At 32.3% G+C, this 20,501-nt stretch overlaps 1 protein-coding gene across 7 annotated transcripts in view; it reads left to right on the top strand.

The window, feature by feature from the left end:
• Positions 1–1,428: 1,428 nt before the first annotated feature.
• LOC123006928 (homeotic protein antennapedia-like) overlaps positions 1,429–20,501 on the top strand; it is a 122,418-nt gene continuing 103,345 nt past the window's right edge. For 6 of the 7 annotated variants that reach the window (XR_006412841.1, XR_006412840.1, XR_006412843.1 and 3 more), the window contains exon 1: positions 1,429–1,568. The gene's annotated coding sequence lies outside the window, so the exon portion shown is untranslated. Of the gene's footprint in view, positions 1,569–6,719; positions 6,818–20,501 lie in introns of those variants that run through there. The other variant, XM_044401860.1, reaches the window with a different exon arrangement.

The following is a 20,501-nucleotide window of genomic DNA, read 5'->3' on the forward strand; positions in this document are numbered from 1 at the left end:
AAATCTCACAATTTCTTGAAAATTAAAAAAATATGTTTGTGTCCTAATACATATCCATATATTTCCAAATTTGCTTAGAATTGTGTTGTCGTTTTTCTTTATTATTTTAGGAGTTTGCTCTGAAAAGTAGGTTCTCAGAGTACTCGTTTATATAAAATCGTTTTCTGTGTGTGATCACATATCTCTCATGTCATGCCTCTCCGACTTTTTTGACACACCTGATATAACAAAAAATAACTTAGCTAGGTAAAGATAAAATATTTAAATATGTATTATGCTGTCTATTTGATAAAGTACATGCCCCATTTTTTTGATTTGTATTAAAATTACCTAGTTATAGGTCTAACATTGTTTAAAAAATTCCATCACGTAAATGTAAAAAGTATTCAAATAAATTAAATATTTTTCATTTTATTCATGTTGTAATAACTTACTTCAAGTCTTCCGATTATCCTTGACAAAATCCATTGATAAAACAAGAATCTTGAATAAATTAACTACTAGTCAACTGTGTACTAAAAAAATTTCAGGCGCCTCAAACTTTAATAAACAAATTTATCACTCGTTTTCAGAACAAACAAAATATCCGCATGTCACTCTCACTTATTTATTTCTCTATATTTCCGCTTTTTCATAACCATATTTAAAAAAAATAACATCAAAACTAAAAAACAAAGCAAACAAAATGCAAATTTCTCAATTAATTATTTGTGCTATACTAGTATATTATTAAAAAGCGCGGGGGAGCACTCAACTAATTATTAACGTCTATATAAATTTCGATTTTAATCTAACACCCAACTATTATTAAGTTCTCATATTATTTTTTTTATCTGATCCAGGGAAATAAAAGTCGAGTTAATAATTTCGTAATTAAATGATTGAGAGGCGATACTTATCAAAAAATGGACGTCGACTTTTAACCCTCGCGACCATAAACTGTCGAATTTATGTGACAGGAGAATCAACAAAGTCGACGCTAGACAATTATTCACTATTTTAAGAGTAATTATATTTTTAAACGGTTTTAAACACTCATTTTGGGTGGCTTAGGCTGTTAATCGTTGTTTGAAATTTGTGGTGGATCGAATCGAGTTGGCGCCGAAAAGTACTATTGGTGTCCTTCCCGGTCACATGGCCTAATTACGTCACGGCACAGCGACACGCGTCCGAGCGAGAAGTGAACTCATAAATCGGTTGAGAATGAGAGAGACGTACATAAAGCATGGTTAGCGGGGAGCGTCAACCATTATCTTGCGTCCCCTATGCTTCTCTCTCCGTCACGCTTACGCAACATGCCTGATGTGGAACGAGGAGGTCCGAAATCGGTCCGCCCATAAAGTGTTGTCGCCCCCTTGCCTCACCTCCTCGGGCGGAGCGCACGGCGTGCCGTAAAGTATTCTCTAACACTTAACTCACGTAAAGCAATCGGACGAGTCTGTCCGCGGTATCAATGATATCATATGTACACACTAAGACACACTAAATACACGCGAGTTCTGCTACGAGTGCCCGATGGACAGCGAGTTCCGGAACGATTCCGGGTCGTCCTAGGCCGGATCTCAAAGGTCAGTCCTTATTACTTACCCATTCTTCAGGTTGATTTGCGCGCACGTGAACGTGTATGTAAGGGTTGGGATTTTTAAGTATAAGCGGCCGAGGGTATAATTATTATACAGGCTATAAATTTGCCGAGACTATCTGCATGAATGGCTTCATTTGCTCGTTATAAATGCATTGGAATTATTGAACGAACCTGTAGTTTATTTTTGCTCGTCGTGTTTGAGAAATTAAGAATGATTAGCGTCTCGATACAATGGAAATTTAGTTATTAGTGGGGCAATAAAATACAGAATTTCAGCTTAAAGTCACATATTTCTTTTTATTAATTTTAAGGTAAATGCGAAATTATAGACTGACCGAATATATTAATCTTCACGCCAAGGCAGTCGCATCAGAATTTTTTTAAAATGCCAAAAAGAAGAAGAAAACAAATTTTGATACGATTTTATTAACTCGAACGAAAAAAGTATAAAACAAAATTGAAAATCTTGAATCCTAAGCTAACAGTTATTTCGGGTCTTCTCCTCTTTTTTTATTAATCATAAGGCTAGGATTAAGTCGGGGTCAATGTTAAATTACAGACCACTTACCTAAAGTCATAAATCTTATAATCTGATGGTTGGAGTGTAATAATTTTTTAAAAGAAAACTCACAAAGCCAGAGAGACTTTAAAGTACTGTTTCTCTTTTTGAAATAGAGAGATATATCTGAAGAGACGAAAGGTTTATTTTTGGTTGTGTTGACAAGTGGTTTTTATTTAGATTTAGTCATAGTCAAAGTCAGATTGCAATCGGGGTAATTACAGTACTTGCTATTAATTAGGTTTAATTGAAAGTTAGTGTTTTCTGTAGTTGAGTGCGTATAACGCCTCAGAAATTTCAGTAATCGTTATTTTACAGTAAGTAGTCAATAAATCTCAATTTACATTTTTGTCGGATACATTAATTCAGTTGTAGAACATGTAATATTTTAATAGAATAATTATGATGTAAAATGCCTTATAATTAATTAGAGACCGTCGGGACTGCAACAATAATATAAAATTATAGTGTTGTGTTTTTTTTTAATTTCGGGTATGCAGTTCTTGTGTTTCAATTAAAACTCGATGTTCTGTGATTTGTTGGTAGCAAACAGACGAAAACAAATCCCACAAATAGCCTGCTATTTCCGATTCGTAGCTCCAGTCTTAAACACCCACCGATAAATCAGTGGTTGTTTTTTGAAATTTTTCTCGCAGTTTTACTTTAGTTCCGTCGGAGGGTCCGTATTCAATACCCGGCGTCCGTTCATCAGAAGTCACTAAACAGGTGGCCAATAACCATAACCGTTATAATAACGCGACCGTTTCTACACAAATGAGTTGAAATTACGACCCACTGCGCGCTGGTAAACACTCTATTACGAGCCAATTCCCTTCTTGCGGGACAATTGCGGCATTATCAGAACTCTTTCGACGCAAGAATAGACCTCCCTCGGACGAGTAATTAGGAGTTCCTTATCGCACCAGGACACCACCTATCCTAAGCGTATGTCGTAGATCATTCCGGCGCCGGTATCTTCCACAGCTTTTTGGCTTCAACTTTATGACACCGCGCTTTGACGCTTATGACGTCTTCCGTCTTACTTCAACTAAAGAGATTTGGGCGAATAGGGAAAGGGAGCTCTCTCTCGCGCTGTGTTTTGGTCGTACGGTTAACTTTATGTGACGTCTGCTGTATTACACACTTCTGCTAGATTTTACGACGAGTAAATGCGCTATTACTTCAACACCGGGCTCTTTATGAGATCTAGATGTTTCACTGATTTCTTGATGGCTTTCCACCTGTTCACGGGATACGAACCGGTCATGGACGCTTTGCCACCCACAATTTCATTTGTACCACTGCCAGGGCCAAAAGCTCCACAATTAAGCTGCACTCACGAAAATTAAGAACGGTTTTAAGGCTTTCAGAGAACTTAAGCAGTAATCATTCTTACTTCATTACGATACTTTTAATGCCTTTATCCTCAAAAATATTGTGGTTATGAAGATTTTGTTCCAATGGACTCTTGTATTATTTTTAATAAAACTTTTTTTGCAATGTAATCTTTTTCCAATAAAAAAAAATAACAAATATAATACGTAGTTTGATTATATTGTTTTGATTTGCTTTGTTACAATTATTAAAATCTGCGATATTACCTCATAAAGACTTAATTTCAATTTTTAAACACAAATTAGCATACAGGGTAAATATAAAATATGGAACCAAGCGGTTTTTTTAATCATTTGCCTTCAGAAAATAATAATTAATATAAATTAAAGTAATATAAAAAATGTGGTCGTACTTATGTAAAAAAAATTTTGAAAAAATTAAATATAAAGAAGATAGTTGTAATCCTTAGAGAATAACCTTCATGAGAAAAATGGTTTTATAGTGGCCATTTAAAAAAAATTAAAAAAATTGTAGAACTTAAAAACAAGAAAATTTCAAAAAATTTTATTCTTGATAAAACATCACATTTTTATAGTAGGTACTTTATCATTAACCAATTAATTTTTCCAAAAAAATAATAGTTTAAGCAAAAAACGTTTGGTTCTATACTTTTTATTCACTGGTATGTAAAATATTATAGAAAATTGTAAAACATGGACAAAAACATCAAAAATGCATCTATTTTTACTTTTAGATTATTATCATGAAAGTAGGTACTTTTCTCAAAATTTGTGGAAGGCTTTTTGAAACATTATTTTGTAAAGCACATGGAGCATGGAAAAGATGTTAAGAAAATTCTAGCTATAATAATTTTGTATAAGTACAAAAAATAAAGTATTTAATAATCCTTTTAGCAGCAAATATCTTATTATATATTTAAAAATACTTGCGAATGTTTTTGACACTATTTTTTTATATTATTATTCTTCTTTTATATTTTCAAACCAACATTTTCTGTTTTATTTGTTAAATATGTTAATATTAAAAAAAGAATAACTATTAACTTAAATTACATTAAAAAATACAATTATGAATTTTATTTTGTACTCAATGTTAAAGAGTGCTTTTATCAACTAATTTCAGTAGATAAAGTAGTCTTTTATAGTCTAGTGAAATAAAGTAATTTTTATCTACTGTTAATAATTTATCAACTAATTTCAGTATAGATAAAGTAGTCTTTTATCGTCTTTTGAAGTAAAGTAATTTTTATCTACTATTTACATTCAAGAAATTCTGGTAGGTGAGTAGGTACAAAATAAAACCAAATATTATACATGACGATAAAGATTGTTTATCTACTCGTGAAAAAAGTCCACTCATGACTTCGTCACTCATAAACTTAACCTTTTCACTGGTAGATAAACAATTTCTTTATCGTCTTGTATAATAAATAACTGTTTTATACTTTTCACTAGTTTGGTAAAAATAATTTTAAAAGTTCAAATTGCTTATATTACCTATTTATTATTTTAGTGTTTTGTTATAATGCTAATAGTAGATTATGTTATTAGGAGTAAAAGTGATTGTTTATGTGGCGAAGCTGAACGTTCAGCTGAGCACACATAAACTCACTTTTATTCCGAATAACATATGCTATTTTATCTGCAAACGATTCAGATGAAGAGAAAAGAGCAACATACCAATTAATCAAGTAAATCACCTCAATAATCAGGACACTTTGCAATAAAATCATAACAAACGTCACGCGTCAGTTTCGGAATTTGTGTTGAGATTTCGAAAGTGCTGATTGATTTAACTGGTGAATAATTGGTGTAGTTTATAGTGCAAAATGTCGAATGTTGTAATCTACCTTGTACCTCTCCAGAAAAAGCGAAAGAGACAAGAGACAACAGTGGTAAATGTCAAAGTAAGTGTCAAGTTAAAATGAAAACGCCTAGGCGTAAAAACAGTGTTTTTACTCCATGTCTAAAAAGTAAAACTTTTACCTGTGTGATTTACTCATAAGAGTGGTCATTTTTGTGACGTTTGCGGATTAAGGTATTTAATTGATAATAATAATTATATTTTGTAAATATTCAAGTTTTGTTTTTAATGTAATAGTCGTTCCAATTAAGTGGTGGTTTAGTAGTGATTATTGAAAAAATGTACCTTTTTAGTAAATACACCCGCAAGCGATTAATGTATGCCAGACCTACAATAACAAAGAAAAAAAGAGAAAAAACAGAACAACTTTTCAATCAACTGAAAGCTAATATTATTGATATTGTTGTAGTAACAACAAAGACAATTAATTTTTGTATTATTATTATTATTATTATTATCAATGTAAGCAGTTTTATGAAACCTATTGCAAACTTTTCGAGGAGTAGGTAATTTTTCTTTCCATTCATTTCCTCTGATGTTGCTTGTCTTGACTTTTTTAGGCCGGGGTTCTTCTGTCGCCTGTGTAATATTTGACGAAGGTCGTATCTATTTGTTCGAGTTATTGCCTTATACCGTTAGCTCAGCACGTTGCTTTTTTAAGCTCGCCTAATTTTTTCCTTTCAAGGGCGTACCCGACCTAAAAACGCTGTTTCCAATCTCTTTGTCGTCACATTACAATAGTTGTGGTGTTCCAAAAGTGAGGTCAAGCAAATTTATGATTTTGGAGGAAGTGTATCGGAATTTTTAGATAAGATATAATTAGGTGTAGAGTTGCGTTTTGATGTTTTATGTAAAATACTCTTATCAAGAAATCTCTCAACGGAGCCTGGTAAATTATGTTTGGGTCAGGTGTAAGATGTGACTGGAAGGAAATTGTTGCACAATAAAAATAATTGTCTGCATACATAATAAATTAGTTAGTTTGTTCATTTAAAAATTTTAGATTTTGGGGAGTTGCGTGTATGGCGTATTGCCAAATCCTTGACTCTCCTCTTGAAAAAAATCTGATATGGGACACGAAATTTTCTCCCGGTTTGGCCTTAATTGCTTGTGACCATTCATCACGGACCCTCCGATTAAAAATTCTTTGGGTCTATTTCCATTTAATTTGGGGTCCAAGCTCGGGTTGGGCGTTGCTAGACCGTCGCCAACCATTCTAAAAATTCTTCAGACAAGGATAAAAAAGTTTTCGTGTAGAAACTGACCGATAGTTCGCTAGCACAAGCCGCTCATTTCCCTATATTTAAATGTTGATAGCGTGTTGATCAAGAATGTTATGAGTCAGTTTCTAGTTGATTGTGAATGTGAACGGATCGTTATGTGCGTCGAGGAAATTGCGAGTGATTTTCGTACGAAATGTGGAGGAGTAAAACCGTATCGAGGGAAATATTAAGGTAAAATTGATGTGAATTGAGTAATTTGAGGTGAATCGAAAAGACATAAGCGCTAAATCATAACGGACGATAATAAACCTCCAATATATCGGTGATATTTCTCACTTAGATAAATATTCCGCGACAAATCTCGCTATAAATTCGGCAGTTAGTAAAATCCTCGTAGCCATCGTAATGAATGTAAAGCAAATAGTCTAATTGAGGGCCACGTGAGGGCCCATATGTGTAGACCGAGAGGGCGGGAAATTTACTGCCCCGGCATCCGACCGGACTAGAGCTGTTATTGCAGCACCAAACGATGTGTTTTATATGCCATGCTTTATAAATACGATCACCTACTATTCTTTAGATTTATCCACGACTTTTTTAAACCTTTTTATAGATTATACGCCGACCAAACTACTACACCCCAACCTCAACTTTTTTAAAATACATTTTGAAAACGTCAAAACACACTTTTCTAAAAAAATATTTGTCTTTAAATGTATAGTTTTCGTATGAGTAAAATAGCGAATATCAAGTTTTGTGGCGAGCACAAATTAAGTATTTTATTTTCTTTCCAAAAAAATTTGTATACTGTACCCTTTTGTGGTTCTGCCAACGTTTTATAGTTTTATAAATTTTTTCAATTTTTTTATTTCATAATATTTAGGGTTAGAACAGAAAAGCAAATTTGTTAGTAGATCTGAGCCTTGGTGAACAATTTTTTTGCTATAATTACTTTACTTTATATATTTATAATATACTATTTCAATATTTTTAAATTTAGATATTATATGTATATTTTATTCTTTTTGATAAAAATGGATTGAAGATATATATAAATAAAATTTTCTATAACTTGTTTTGTTTAAAAAGAACTATAAGGTAAGGTATCACTCGTTAAAATATGTTGTTTAAGTATTTAAATCACATTTTTTTTTAATAAATGTTTTTTCTATGTTAATGTAAACAGAAACATAATCTTGTATTTTTCACTCTTAGTTGGCACAAATACATTTTTGCTAATGAAACAAGTGATATTTAAAAAAAATGCAAATATGTAAGTAATCTTCTAAATACTAAATTTTACTAAATACTAGACAGATGTAATTTTAATATTTATTTTTTTTAATTTACATAATTTATGAATGACAATTTCTGGCCCAAAATCAATGTGAAATTAGATTTTCTTAGAACCAAAACGGCAAAAACGGCAAATTTTGCTTTAGTTATGTTTTTGAGAACTGTTTTTTTTTTTTTGGAGAATGGTTATAAATTCGAGTTGATCTTCCTTCCCATCGTGTGTCCGTTTTGGGTCCGCGCATAAATCACGTATTTTTCGTTTTAATATGTGGGGTTAAGTCTAGAATATAATATTTCACTATAGCTGTTGGCACATGTATATAGTCGTACAAGAAACATAAATTTACCACCTACGACAAAACACGTTTTTAAATATTTTACAAATGCATTTGTAAGTGTTAAAATCAGATGTATTTAGGCACAAAGATCAGTCTAATAAATCAAGAGGGTCCTCTACCAAATCGGCTTATGAGACCGCCTCGTATTGGATAAGCTAAACTAACACAAATACTTATCCGAAAATTGAAAATAATCGAATAAAAGGAGCAGTTGGCGAGTTGAAACCAAACTTGCGGCCGTCGGATGACTACCATGTGGTGGGAAATAAAATAATACATAAATTATAATTTTTATTTTAGTTTTGTGAACCTAATTTTGATGAAATTTCACAATTCGAAAGTTTTTGGGTTTTCTTCTTCTTTTTTCTTATTTTTGGATGTGTTGTCATTGACCTAGAAGTCTATGGTATTTTGGAAATATTTTTTGCCGAGTTTAAGACTGGATTAACTTTCTCCAGATCCTTCCCGTTTTTTTTTTATCATAATTCATTCAAGCTTTCTAGAACGTCTGGAATTATTTCGGACAAATTAAATTGTCAATTAGCGCCACACAAGTCTAATGAAGCCGTCTATGTTAATCAAACGATTTAAAAATTTTCATGAGGAATCTGTAATTAAAAATACTTTATTTGTGTTTAAAATATCACGACTCTAAATCACGTTTTATGAACGAGCGAATTAATTATGGTGATTTTTATTTGAATTTTATAAGGTTTTATAGCCACATTGTATGTTAGAATGTTGAATAAGCAGCCACGGTTATAAATTAACTGTTTTACGATGTGTTTTGGTGCACATTTTCGTCAAAAGTGGATTTACATGTAGCATCAAATTTTGGAATTTTTTTGAAAGTCATAATTAAAAATGTTGCTAAACATATCTAAGATTTAGAGTTAATAATGCTAGTTGTGTAGTTAGCAAGTTGTCTCACAGCCCATAAATAAAATTAACGTTTAAGTATCCTTAGAGGAGTCATATTTTCCATAATTTTGCTAGTTTTTGTCTTTGTCTTCTTCTCGTGACAACTCAGAATTTTTGTCTGATAGACTATCAGTGTTAATGTAATCAAATTCAATTAATTAGTTGTTTGGTTGTGTGAAAGCTTATTTATTTGAATGACCTGCAAGTTATCTCTATAGTATTTTCGTTTAGTTAAAAATCAAACAATCTCGAGCAAACATAAACCTCGAAGAAAATATGACGTTAAGCAGAAGAGACTTTATTTTAATTACAAAGACATATTGCTACATTGCGCACATTTCGCAAAGTTTGTGCTAAATAAATCAGCACATAAATCAGGTCTGGTAATGAAATACCTATATGACATAGCTGAGGCGCGATAAGTTATAAGGAAGTTAGTGAATATGCTCGTGTATAGCGTGGAAGTTCTCGCCTGTACTTGCTCAAGCCAGAAACTTGAAGCTTCGCCATAATTGCACGCTATAAATACGTATCAGATATGAGCAATTAGAAACTAGAAACATGCTACTAGCTTCTTTCGGCCTTAATGGACCGAAAATCTGCCTCCGGAAGCTTAATTACCCACTAGGCGAGTCAAAATTTGATCTTTTTGAGTTTATTTGCGCACAATAGTTGTTTCATTTAAATACGAATGGAATAAATCAGAAAAAGAATAATTTGGTAAAGATATGCGCATTAGCATGACATAAAAGTCCTCTCGTTTAATTTTATTTTTGGTTTGTTTTTTCGTCGTTGGAGTCTTTGGAAATAAATGCCAGTGACATCCTCACTGTCAAGTAAACCCACGTTTATTCCGCTTTAAAAGGTCGCCTGTTTTTGTATAAGAAGTAGTCGCCCCAAAGTCACCTTTAGTGGCCATGTTACGAAATTCTTCGTAACGGGCAAGGCATTTTTTTCGATTTCAATAGATCCCTTGTGAGGCTTTGAGGTAAGAATTCCGGCTCTATTACCAGCTAATTGTTCTTGTTTAGTTGACTCTACTTGTAACTGTAAGAACAATTTTGCAAGAACTTTATTAGTGGCAGTAAATCTCTTGAGAATTCGAGTCTTCTATCGGGATAGAGTAGCGAAGAACTTTGTGACGTTTATGCAGATTTCCCCCAGATGGATGTTATCAGTGCGCATGATGTATAGAGTTCAATTATACAGCAACATGGCATTGTTTTAGAGCTTGACAGTAACATTGATTGATGGAATATCGGCGCACCGATGCATGTTGCTGAATTATCCCAAGATAGTGTAGTTGGAGCAGTTTTTTACAACGGATTGTTTTATTGAGAAATCACAGAAAACGGGACTTCATGAATTAGGGATCGCTGATTAATTTAAACCGAGCAAAAACTTGACTTATTTGTTACAGACGTGATTGAAAACCGACGCGACTAAAACGTCTGTATTTTGGCTTCAACTCCACATTCACACACATTTTTCTACTTTTCTCTCTTATATCATTTGACTACCTAAGGTTGGCAACGGTGCCAACGACCTGTAAATGTCAAACGACGAAACGATAAACCCTCCTCTATTCTTTTCTTGTAAAAAAACACGGTGATACGATTGTTTGCGCCAAATTTAAAAATTTGGTTTTAATTTTATCAATTTAATTGCTTCCAATCATCACAGAAATTTTAAAAATGCGTAAAATCAGTGTTATAGAAGTAATAACGTTACCAATGAATTAATTAAAGAACGAAAGATTGGTGTTAAGATTCAGTTTAAAAATTATTCTAACCGTCACCACACCAGTTGTCGCTTGAACAACTTTTAATTTAACTTTATTGACGCTATAACTATCTGGAGTAGATAGTAAACTAATTAAAGATACCACCTGCATGAGCCATAACTACTTTGCTACTACATGTTACAGCCTTGTTATGCCACACCAAGAAAATAACTCAATTTTAGTGGATGATGTAATTAATTAAAATTTTGATTTATTATTTACTAAAAAATAGCTTTGAGTTAATCTGGGATTTTAACTAGTTCAGTTTAGTTTAATTGGAAAAAAAATCAAGGGAGTTTAAAAATTTATGACAAAGTTTTATCAAAACGTAGCCAAAAAATAAAAATAGGAGAAACCAGTTGTTTGGATAAAAACTAGTTTTATTTAAAATAGTTAAACCTGATCTCATAGGAGTCAAAATTGGAGTAGAATTTCTTGAGAATTTTGCAGATAGTCTGAATAGTTTGTCCAGGAAGCGCTTGACAAAGTGTTGAATAATTCAACAAAGCCAGAAATTTGAAATAATTGCCAGTCATAAAGCAACAATTTCAATAATTGCAGTCCCTTCTTCATACTCTCAATTAGCATTTACCTTTCTTGTTCTTCATTTTGAGTAATTGGTCCGACATTGCCCAGTAACAAGTAATGCAGGATATTGTTACATTTAGGAATTTGCAACGTCCAGCAATGAGCTTCTAAACATTCCATAAATGTAATCCAATCTCCTCAAGATCGTTCAAGCATAAACTCTTTTTCTTCATTTGTTTCTGAAAAAATTCGATAACCTCTCGTGCTTACATTTAATTATCCCGACACTTTTAATTGTTGATTATGCGAAATGAGAAGCACCTCGCCTCGAACATGAGGTTCACGGTGAGCAAGAACCAGTTTCTAAGTGTTTCGCCATCTACACTTGCGACTGTTGTGTGAAAGCTTATCTTCGGGTACACTGCCCACATACCTGAGTTACATAACTGCAGTGCCCAAATTTAGGCAAGATGGCCGACCTGGAGCCATCTAACCAGTTTAGAGGAAGTGAAACGTCTATTCATTCGATGGCTAAGATATGACCCAGTAGCCAAGTGTAGTATAACAAGTGGTGAATTTTAAACGATAAGACTTTATTATTAGCAATCGTAAAATTTTCTTTCCGTGTTTTCAGTTCTTATTCGCAAGCACTTCACGTTATCAGCTATTTACTGAATTATGTATTAGACTTACTAACGGTCTGCTATTTCAGGATGTTACGTTTTTAATACAATTATCATTAATCAGGGGCTTCCATTAGTTATGTCGTTTTACTACTTAATTTTATTTTAATTAACTGTTACAGAAAGACACGTTAGGACTTTATAAATCATAGATATACATTTGACGGGAAGCTTTTTTACTCGAGATAATATATTCAGCTACCATTTCGGCCGCAATGGTGCGAATAATCTGCAATTTCTCTAACTGGTTCTGAACCTGATTATAATAATCACAGTAACACGCTTATCTACGAAATATTTTATTTATTCTTTCCGGGAAGAAGAATTCAGTAGAATTTCATGCGAAACGTCGACCAATAAGAAAGTGGTCCTAAGTGAATTCGTCTTGTGCACATTTTGAATTTATTGTCTTGCTAAGATTTTGTTTAAAAATAACTGAGAGGCTTTTGGCTTTCTGCTTTTAATCCTTTGACCCTGTTAGTTGCCTGTCTTACTTGTGGTAAACAACTAGAGTGAAAACTTGAGTTGATGAACTCGGGGCAAGTTATTTTCTTCTGCGTTTTAGTAAAATGGCCCAAAAACTCGGAACAATTTAATTAAAACAAGTAGTGGTTTCCTCCCACCGATGGTAATTAAGCAAATGATGGACCGCGTCTGTTGTAGGTTAATGAGATTCGTCAGATTTCCTTTGAAGAGATGCCGACAGGTGATGCGTCTGCACGACCGATATTTCTGTATACACCGGCAAAGAAGCTGCAGAATATCTTGGCCATGATCCACCAAAAACAAAGAATCGAAGTTATAAGCCGGCCATCTTGACACGTGACGTAGAGATTTATGCGGTAGCCACTTATTAAATTATAAGGAGCCATTAATTATGGACTTTATTTGAGTCGGGGTTGCTGATGGAATTATTACGAATTTTTTTTAAATTTGTTTAAAGCAGATTGTGGCCGATTCATTCGAGTCTAGTGTGTAGACGATGCATGTAATCAATGTAGCGGCTAATGTGAACACAGTGGTTAAGATTTATAGACTGGCAAGTCAATTGTATGGCGTTATATGGACATACATGGTTTACATTGCATCGCATTATAGTGGCACTTCCTTGGTGCACAATCAAAGCAAAAACTTTGATTAAAACGATAACAAACACTTAACGTCTCCATCAAACTAAATTACTTAATCCCGGCTTTTATTATTTTGTAAATCACGTCGATCTGATGTAAAGTGCGACGAGACATACATTCGTAATTTTTAATGACATCATTGCCACTTTTTTTTCATAAAAATTCTATACAGACGTGGATGAAATGATAAGATTTGCGACTCATAAATTGTCTTTCCGGTGACAGCGGAAATATACAATTTAAAATCGAACAGAAGACTAATTAAGTTGCTGAATATTTTGAGCATTAATATTTAAATTAATTTGAACTAATTATTTCGTTCTCACTCAAGACGGGTTAAATGGTGCGAACGCAATTATGCTAATTTTTAGAAAAATTGAGATAAGAAATTAGAGTAGGTACAGGCCTGAAAATTTACCACCAATACAAAAAAAGTTTTAACTGTAGATATATATCTGTGAATAGCCAATTTATAGGCAAAAGTATAAAAAACAATGCCTGTGAACTACGTAAAGATATTGTAAGTTAAGTATTTGGTAGGAAAATATAAAATTATAAGATTTTGTTATACACTGTGAAAAAAAAATTCACAAAATTTTGCGATTTTTTTTTTCATATTCTAATAGCACATTACAAACGAGGTGGTAAATATGACATTACTCCAAGTGCTCATGTGAGGCGCCAGCCTCAAGATGGAGAAAGCTCAAGGGGTAATGTTATTACCACCAATGTATGTTATTTTATTCGTAATTATTTTATTATATTAAAAATTTCCGATATTTTTGCAATCTTAACGTTGGCAAACCTGCATATTACCGCTCAAAGGATAAAATGGTATTACTGGTCATGGGATTTAACCCTTAAAAGGTTAGTATTCGGCATATTACATTAGTGATTGTGAATAATAATTTATGTATATAGTTTTGGACATTTACATAAAAATGAACAAATAATTTATATAATTCTATCATCAAAATATATTAAAATAAAACCATGTTTTCTGAAAAATTTAATTGAATACTTCATGTTTGCCTGAAATATAAAAATTGGAACGATTTACTATTAAAACGTTTTTATTAGGAATAGGAATATGTAGGTACATATTTATTGTTTTAATAATTAGTTAAATAAAGTAACTAAGACTCATTTGTCTTATAAAATTTTGAATAGGTTTGTATTATTAATTAAGGGTGTGATAATAGTATTAATAAGAATAAAATTAAAGTTCAGAAGAGTTTAAAATTATTTCGATACGAGTCGCGCAGCGGCGAGTTAACGAACAAATGATTCCTTGAATAATTTTCTGTAATGAATGTTTAAGCATTTTTTTTATTTTGCGCTTTTTGTTTAAAGAAAAAAAGAAAAAATTTTAAACCTAGGGAATTTTGTCTCAGTTCGTGAGACGTAGGCGTGTTATTCATGAAGGCGTTGGAAAATTCAACTCGAACTAACATTCGTCATTGTGCGTAGGTAATCTGGAGATGAATTCTCAAGATTTTTTTTACATTTGTTACCAAAATTTCGAGAAATTGGTAAGACAATTCAACGGTATTGTGACCAACATTAAAAACATAAACTACACTAGTAGGCACCGTAACGAGTTCGTTTGATTTTTTGATTTTTCTTAGTTTCTTTAATGTAGTATTACTTTTTGTAAGATGGAAAGTAATTTAAATTTTCATGTACTGGCATCTAAAGAGATGTGTTTTTTTAAATTTGGAACTTTTATATCTAAATATTTAGGTAAATTTATATTTTTTTTAAATTCTATACACCTCATTACTTTGCATATTAAATTTTATGCAGTGTTGTCTTTATAATAGATTAACACGTGACTTTTGGCACCAATAATTTTATAAATTGTATTTATTCTAATTAGTGAAACTTATCCAAATTAGGAAAAAAATTTGAAGTTTGCCAAATTATTTGAAAATTTCCCATTACCCGTTTGAAAAAAATTTAAAACGTCCTTTTGATACTCGTTTAATAAAATTTAGAATTGATAAAATAATTTCGGGAGATCGTTTATTAAGCTCCTGATGATTATAAATGATGCGTTGGCGTTTTTAACAAATTAGAGTGTCAATAACTGAAAAGGCAAAAATAGCATAAAAGATAAATAAGCACGTGTAACAAATGAACCCGGCAAAAATCATGACAAACGGCTCTAAAGTGAAACAATTGTGTATCAATTTTAAGTAAAACAAATATATCAATAACTGCGTTATAAATTAACTCGATTTGAAAATTAAATTTAGCGTTAATTTAATTTATAGCTTCATACTGCACATCATTTATTGATTTCAGGACCACACTTTGTAATTCGCTTGCGCATGTTTGTTAAATTTTTTTATATGGTGGATTAAGTAGCGTTTGTGGCGCTTAGATAACTTTTGCTGTTAATCTGTCCATAGCTCTGATTGCTTCATTATCTTTGCATCCCACACCGGTGCCAATTAAGCACCGGCGTGAAATGCTATCAAAATTAATGTTCGTGTGTGTAACACAACACTAGACTATCCGTGTGTTTTGAACAATCTCAGTTATCAGATTTTGACACTTTATAAAGCACGACAATAATTACGAAGACAATATTTCAGTTCAATACGTGACATCAATGATAATTTAGCAATTCAGATATTTCCCCGCAAACCATAGATTCTATCGATAAATCTGGGGAAAAAACCGGGAGCCCCTTTGATGACTCCTAGGGCCGATAAGAGGACTAAAAGATAAACAAATGAAAGACGGTGGAGGGAAAATATAGCGCCATTAATACGGATTGAAATGAAATATTCTTTATTAGGCTCATGCCGAAGAAAACTTGGCTACATAAACATTACAATGTTTATTCATCGTTTTCTTTATTTGTGTTTCGCTAATGTAAGTGAGCATGGAGAGCGTGCAATTCGTTACACAGTTCCTTTGCTCGCTTCTAGTAAATTAAGTAAACAGCGAGACGACTCCTTAATTCCTGGTGCGATTAAAAAGAGCACACATGCATCAATGGGGCGCTATCGGTACCTGGAGGGGAGCACAATTCTTGCAAATAAGTTACGAAACACGACTCGAATGATTTAGGGAAGTTAGAAGTCGCGCTCGACTGTAATGGTGTTCCATCGATTTTACATTAGGGGTTTCTTTGTACATTATACTTTATACAATCTAAAGTTGGATATGCACCCGGTTGGAGAGTTATGTCCCTAAAAAACTCGGAAACTTCGGAGATGGAGAGCGGGAAAAAAACAGATAATGGGAAATAAATTTGCACGAGTTCGTGTTGTGATATTTTTCACATTATAATTAGGTGGGGGAAGATTGAACGGGCCACTGAGATATTTTCACAATTAAGACACTCTCCACACGTACAGGACGAAATGGGACTCATTGTCTTGTTTTCTGTTGCAGGTAAGAGTCTACATCATGGTCTCAAAGCACCTTAAAAGTAAGTCCAGACGCACCTATAATTGATTTATTAACTCTTACACTCCCAAATGATCGACACGATTACTTCATTGAAATTAATGTTAAAATACAGAATGTTCGGAAAGTCGCGCACTTCCTTGAAAGGGTAGTCCCCCACAGTACTGCAAAAATCTTTAAAAAATTCTATCTGTCAAAAAAGTTTTGACATTTATTTTTTTAAATTTGACATTTTTTATGTCTGTTTAATGATACTGATGATCTTATATATGTTTTTTCATAATTATTTAGTAAAAGTACAGAGTTACAATTTAGGATACTGCTTTTTTGTTTCCTCTTCTAATATCCCGTAGAAAAAAAACTTGGAAAATTATTTTTCAAACAGAAATAAATAGAGTCAGAGTGCAAAATTTAAACTCTCATAACTTCGAAATTTTTATAGATAGATTTTTTTGACATTTTTCTTGTTGTCTAGGACACCGTCCGATGATACAGTGTCACGGAGATGCGCGACTTTCCGGCCCCCCTGTGTGTGAAAGAAAGGAAAAGTTTTGAAAAGTGCTAATTTCAATATTAATAAAAACATTGTATTTTTACTATTATACATTTGTTTTTAAGTAAAAATGAATAAATTATTGGTTCCGAAATTTTTTCGAATTTTTTTATACACTTATTAGGTACAAAGAGGACTAAAAATTACATTTTTTGCATAGTGATTATGAAAGTTGCATTTTCATCACAATTAATCGTAAAGAAACTTATAGGTACTTTTTTAAACGATTCCTATAGTTACATTTCTATAGTTTCTATAGAGTTCGTTACAAAGAGCTTGCGATACATTACGATTTGATTTATCAAATTGATATCTTTTTGGTCTTTGGGGTTCTTGGGGTTATCACTATGCAAAAAAATGATGTGTACAACTCGTTTTGAAAGTTCTTTTTTTCACTCATTTGCAATGAAAAAAAGTATGACTTTGAAAACTAGTTGTACAAATAACTATTTGCAATTTGCGTTTGGTCTAATTAGGTATACAGTGTCATGAAAAATTATGGGAACTTAGAGTTGAATCGGTATTTTATAGACTAATTTGACTTTTTAAATAGAACGAGGGGTTAGATTTAATATTTTTGTAATGAGCACTTTTTTTATTTTCAATGATGTAACATATGTATTTTTAATTAATTAATTAATTAATTAATTAATTAATTAATACAAGGTAAAAAAGTACAATTTGAAAAAATACATTATTTTTATGCTACAAAAAATGTTTAATTTGCTCTCCATTCACTTTCTAGCAATAGTGCATTATAAGCAAAAAATTTGTAAACAATCAATGAATATTGAGCTTTTTAAGGATTTTGTATATGTATTTATTATGATGATTCTTTCCAAAAAATAAACGACAAAAGTATAAGACGTGTAGAATATTTTTGACAATGAAGAGTAAAACAGAAAATAATATTTGACTGCTTTTCCGAAAAATATTCTCCCGAATAAATTTTCTATATTTTTTTGATTTTGGAGTTTAAATACTAAGTTGAAATCAAAAATACTAACTAATTGGCGACTAAAATTAAATTTTTATTAGGACAGTGATCGGAAAAGATAATCCTGGATGTTTTTGTAAAAATGTGGTCTATTTTTGGGTTTTTAGGTGGCGTTGAGCAAAATGAGCCAAAATAAGTTTTTAACTTCGATTCATATTTCTTATGTTTAGGTATACATATTTCTAAGAAATACTCTAATTTTTCTTTTTTCTGTCTAATGTTTATAAATATAATGTATAAAATATGCGTATTAGCCACAATTCTTCACAAATTTTTGATTGGAATATTTTCAGGCACTTATTATTAATTTTAGATCTGTTCTTTAATATTTCATGTATGACAGTGATAATTGCATATCAAGAACAAACATTTAAATTAAAGAATTATAATTTTTTGTTAAAAATAAGTCATTTGAAAGAGGTTTTTAGTAGCCATTTGTGTATTATCAATTTGATATTAAGTATTGTATAATTTATAATGTGTTGTAATAAGTATTTGTGGTAGGTATTCACATTTTGTGATTTTTTATATTTTATTATTTAATTATTTAAATTAGTAAATTTAAATTTATATAAAATTAAAGTCTACATACAAGTAAGTAAGTGTAAAATACAACAAGATGAAAATATCGCATCAAAGAATAACAAATGAATAATACATATACAGTTTTAGAAATGTTAGTGATACTGTATTACGTACACATAAAAAAGTATTTCTCTCTAAATATTATATTTCGATATTTAAATTATGCTTGGGCCTTGTGAAATCTTGCTTTCATATACTTAACAGAAAAATTAGTTTCAAAATTGATGTACGTCAGCAGTCGATAATAATTTGTTCAAAAAATTTTTCTGGAACGATGAGATAAATAAAAATCTTGCGATCACTTCATTTTTGTGTTCGAGCTTTCTCAGCCCGAAGTCGTGCAAATCGTCCATTTCGTCAATTGGCCACTTTCGCTGATGATCTTCTGGCTTTATTTTCCCTGACGTCCTCTTCTCATTTTCCATAAACAATCGAAATCGAATCTAATTCTTTTTCTTGGCTCGAGTTTTTGAAAACGGCAGACAAGAGACTCGGTCGTGATAGAACAGTTTAATATATAATCGGTATATAACAAAAACCGCATTTCTCCCTCGGGCCAATACATTACGGACGCAGAAGGTCGGAAAATTTAATATCACCAGCTTGTATACCGCTGTTCTCGCAATTCTCTAACTTTCGGTATTTTTCCATTACATCACATTCTCGACGAGCGTTGTCTGCACTTATGAAACGCGTGTTGTGCGTCTACCGTTGACGGGGAAATTTATTTGCTCGCTCCAGGAAAATTTTCTTTCTTGCAATTAAACCGAACAATAAGGGAAAATACACTTTTTCCGTTCTTGTACTGTATAAATTCAGACGAGTTGCCACTGGAGCGGCGTGGGGACGCGCCATTGTATTTAAATTTATTGCAATTAAGTTCAAATTTGAGCGAGTTGACGTTACAAAGGTAGGAGGAACACCCCTTCACTGACAATAAATCATCAAACTAATCGGTCGAGAATTGAGATTTGTATAAATATTTTTGGTGATAAATCACTTGTTCGTATTTGTATGCTTATTTAGAACGCTTCATTGGTTACCTGGAACAGTCAGTGAGGCTTGAAATACAATTTTAGTAAAAGCTGAAATATCAATGGCTACCCCTTTGCGTAGTCTGTACGCGACATGCATAATGTGTAAGCAATCAGAGCTGTTTGGGGGGTTGCAAAATCCGGCATCAGTGAAATGGAACAGCTGTGCTCAAAGGGGTTGCTCCAATTTGTCATTGTTTCATTCCGAACTAAATATTAGACTAGGAATTTAATTCTTTCGCGTGGCTCGTATTAATCAATTTCGATATCTCGGCCTGAAATTGAACAATAGGTTACTTTCGCTCACTTGAGAGACAAATTCTGGGGGTTTTATCTTATTTTTCTACCCTCGTCTTCCCCAACAAAGATAGATTACTCCGCCATTCTTGCAATTTCCCTGTCGTATCTGAGCTCATAAATTGTGGGTGAAATATCACCAGTTGGTGACTGGGGTGAGGAGTACACGAGATCGTGAGGGCCGAAAGGCGGTTCTAAAATAAAGAAATATTAGATCAAATCGATGTTTAATACTCTCGACGAGATAATACTTCCTATTTAAACCCCCGGTTGTATATTAGCCTTACAAAAAGGCAAAGTAAAACTTCCTACTAAATTCTGAAAGCAATAACGATGTAAATTTAGCT

This window comes from Tribolium madens, unplaced genomic scaffold (assembly GCF_015345945.1).
Source record: "Tribolium madens isolate multiple individuals breed KSU strain unplaced genomic scaffold, Tmad_KSU_1.1 Scaffold_3;HRSCAF=73;Tcas5.2_LG2, whole genome shotgun sequence".
Lineage (NCBI taxonomy): Eukaryota > Metazoa > Arthropoda > Insecta > Coleoptera > Tenebrionidae > Tribolium > Tribolium madens.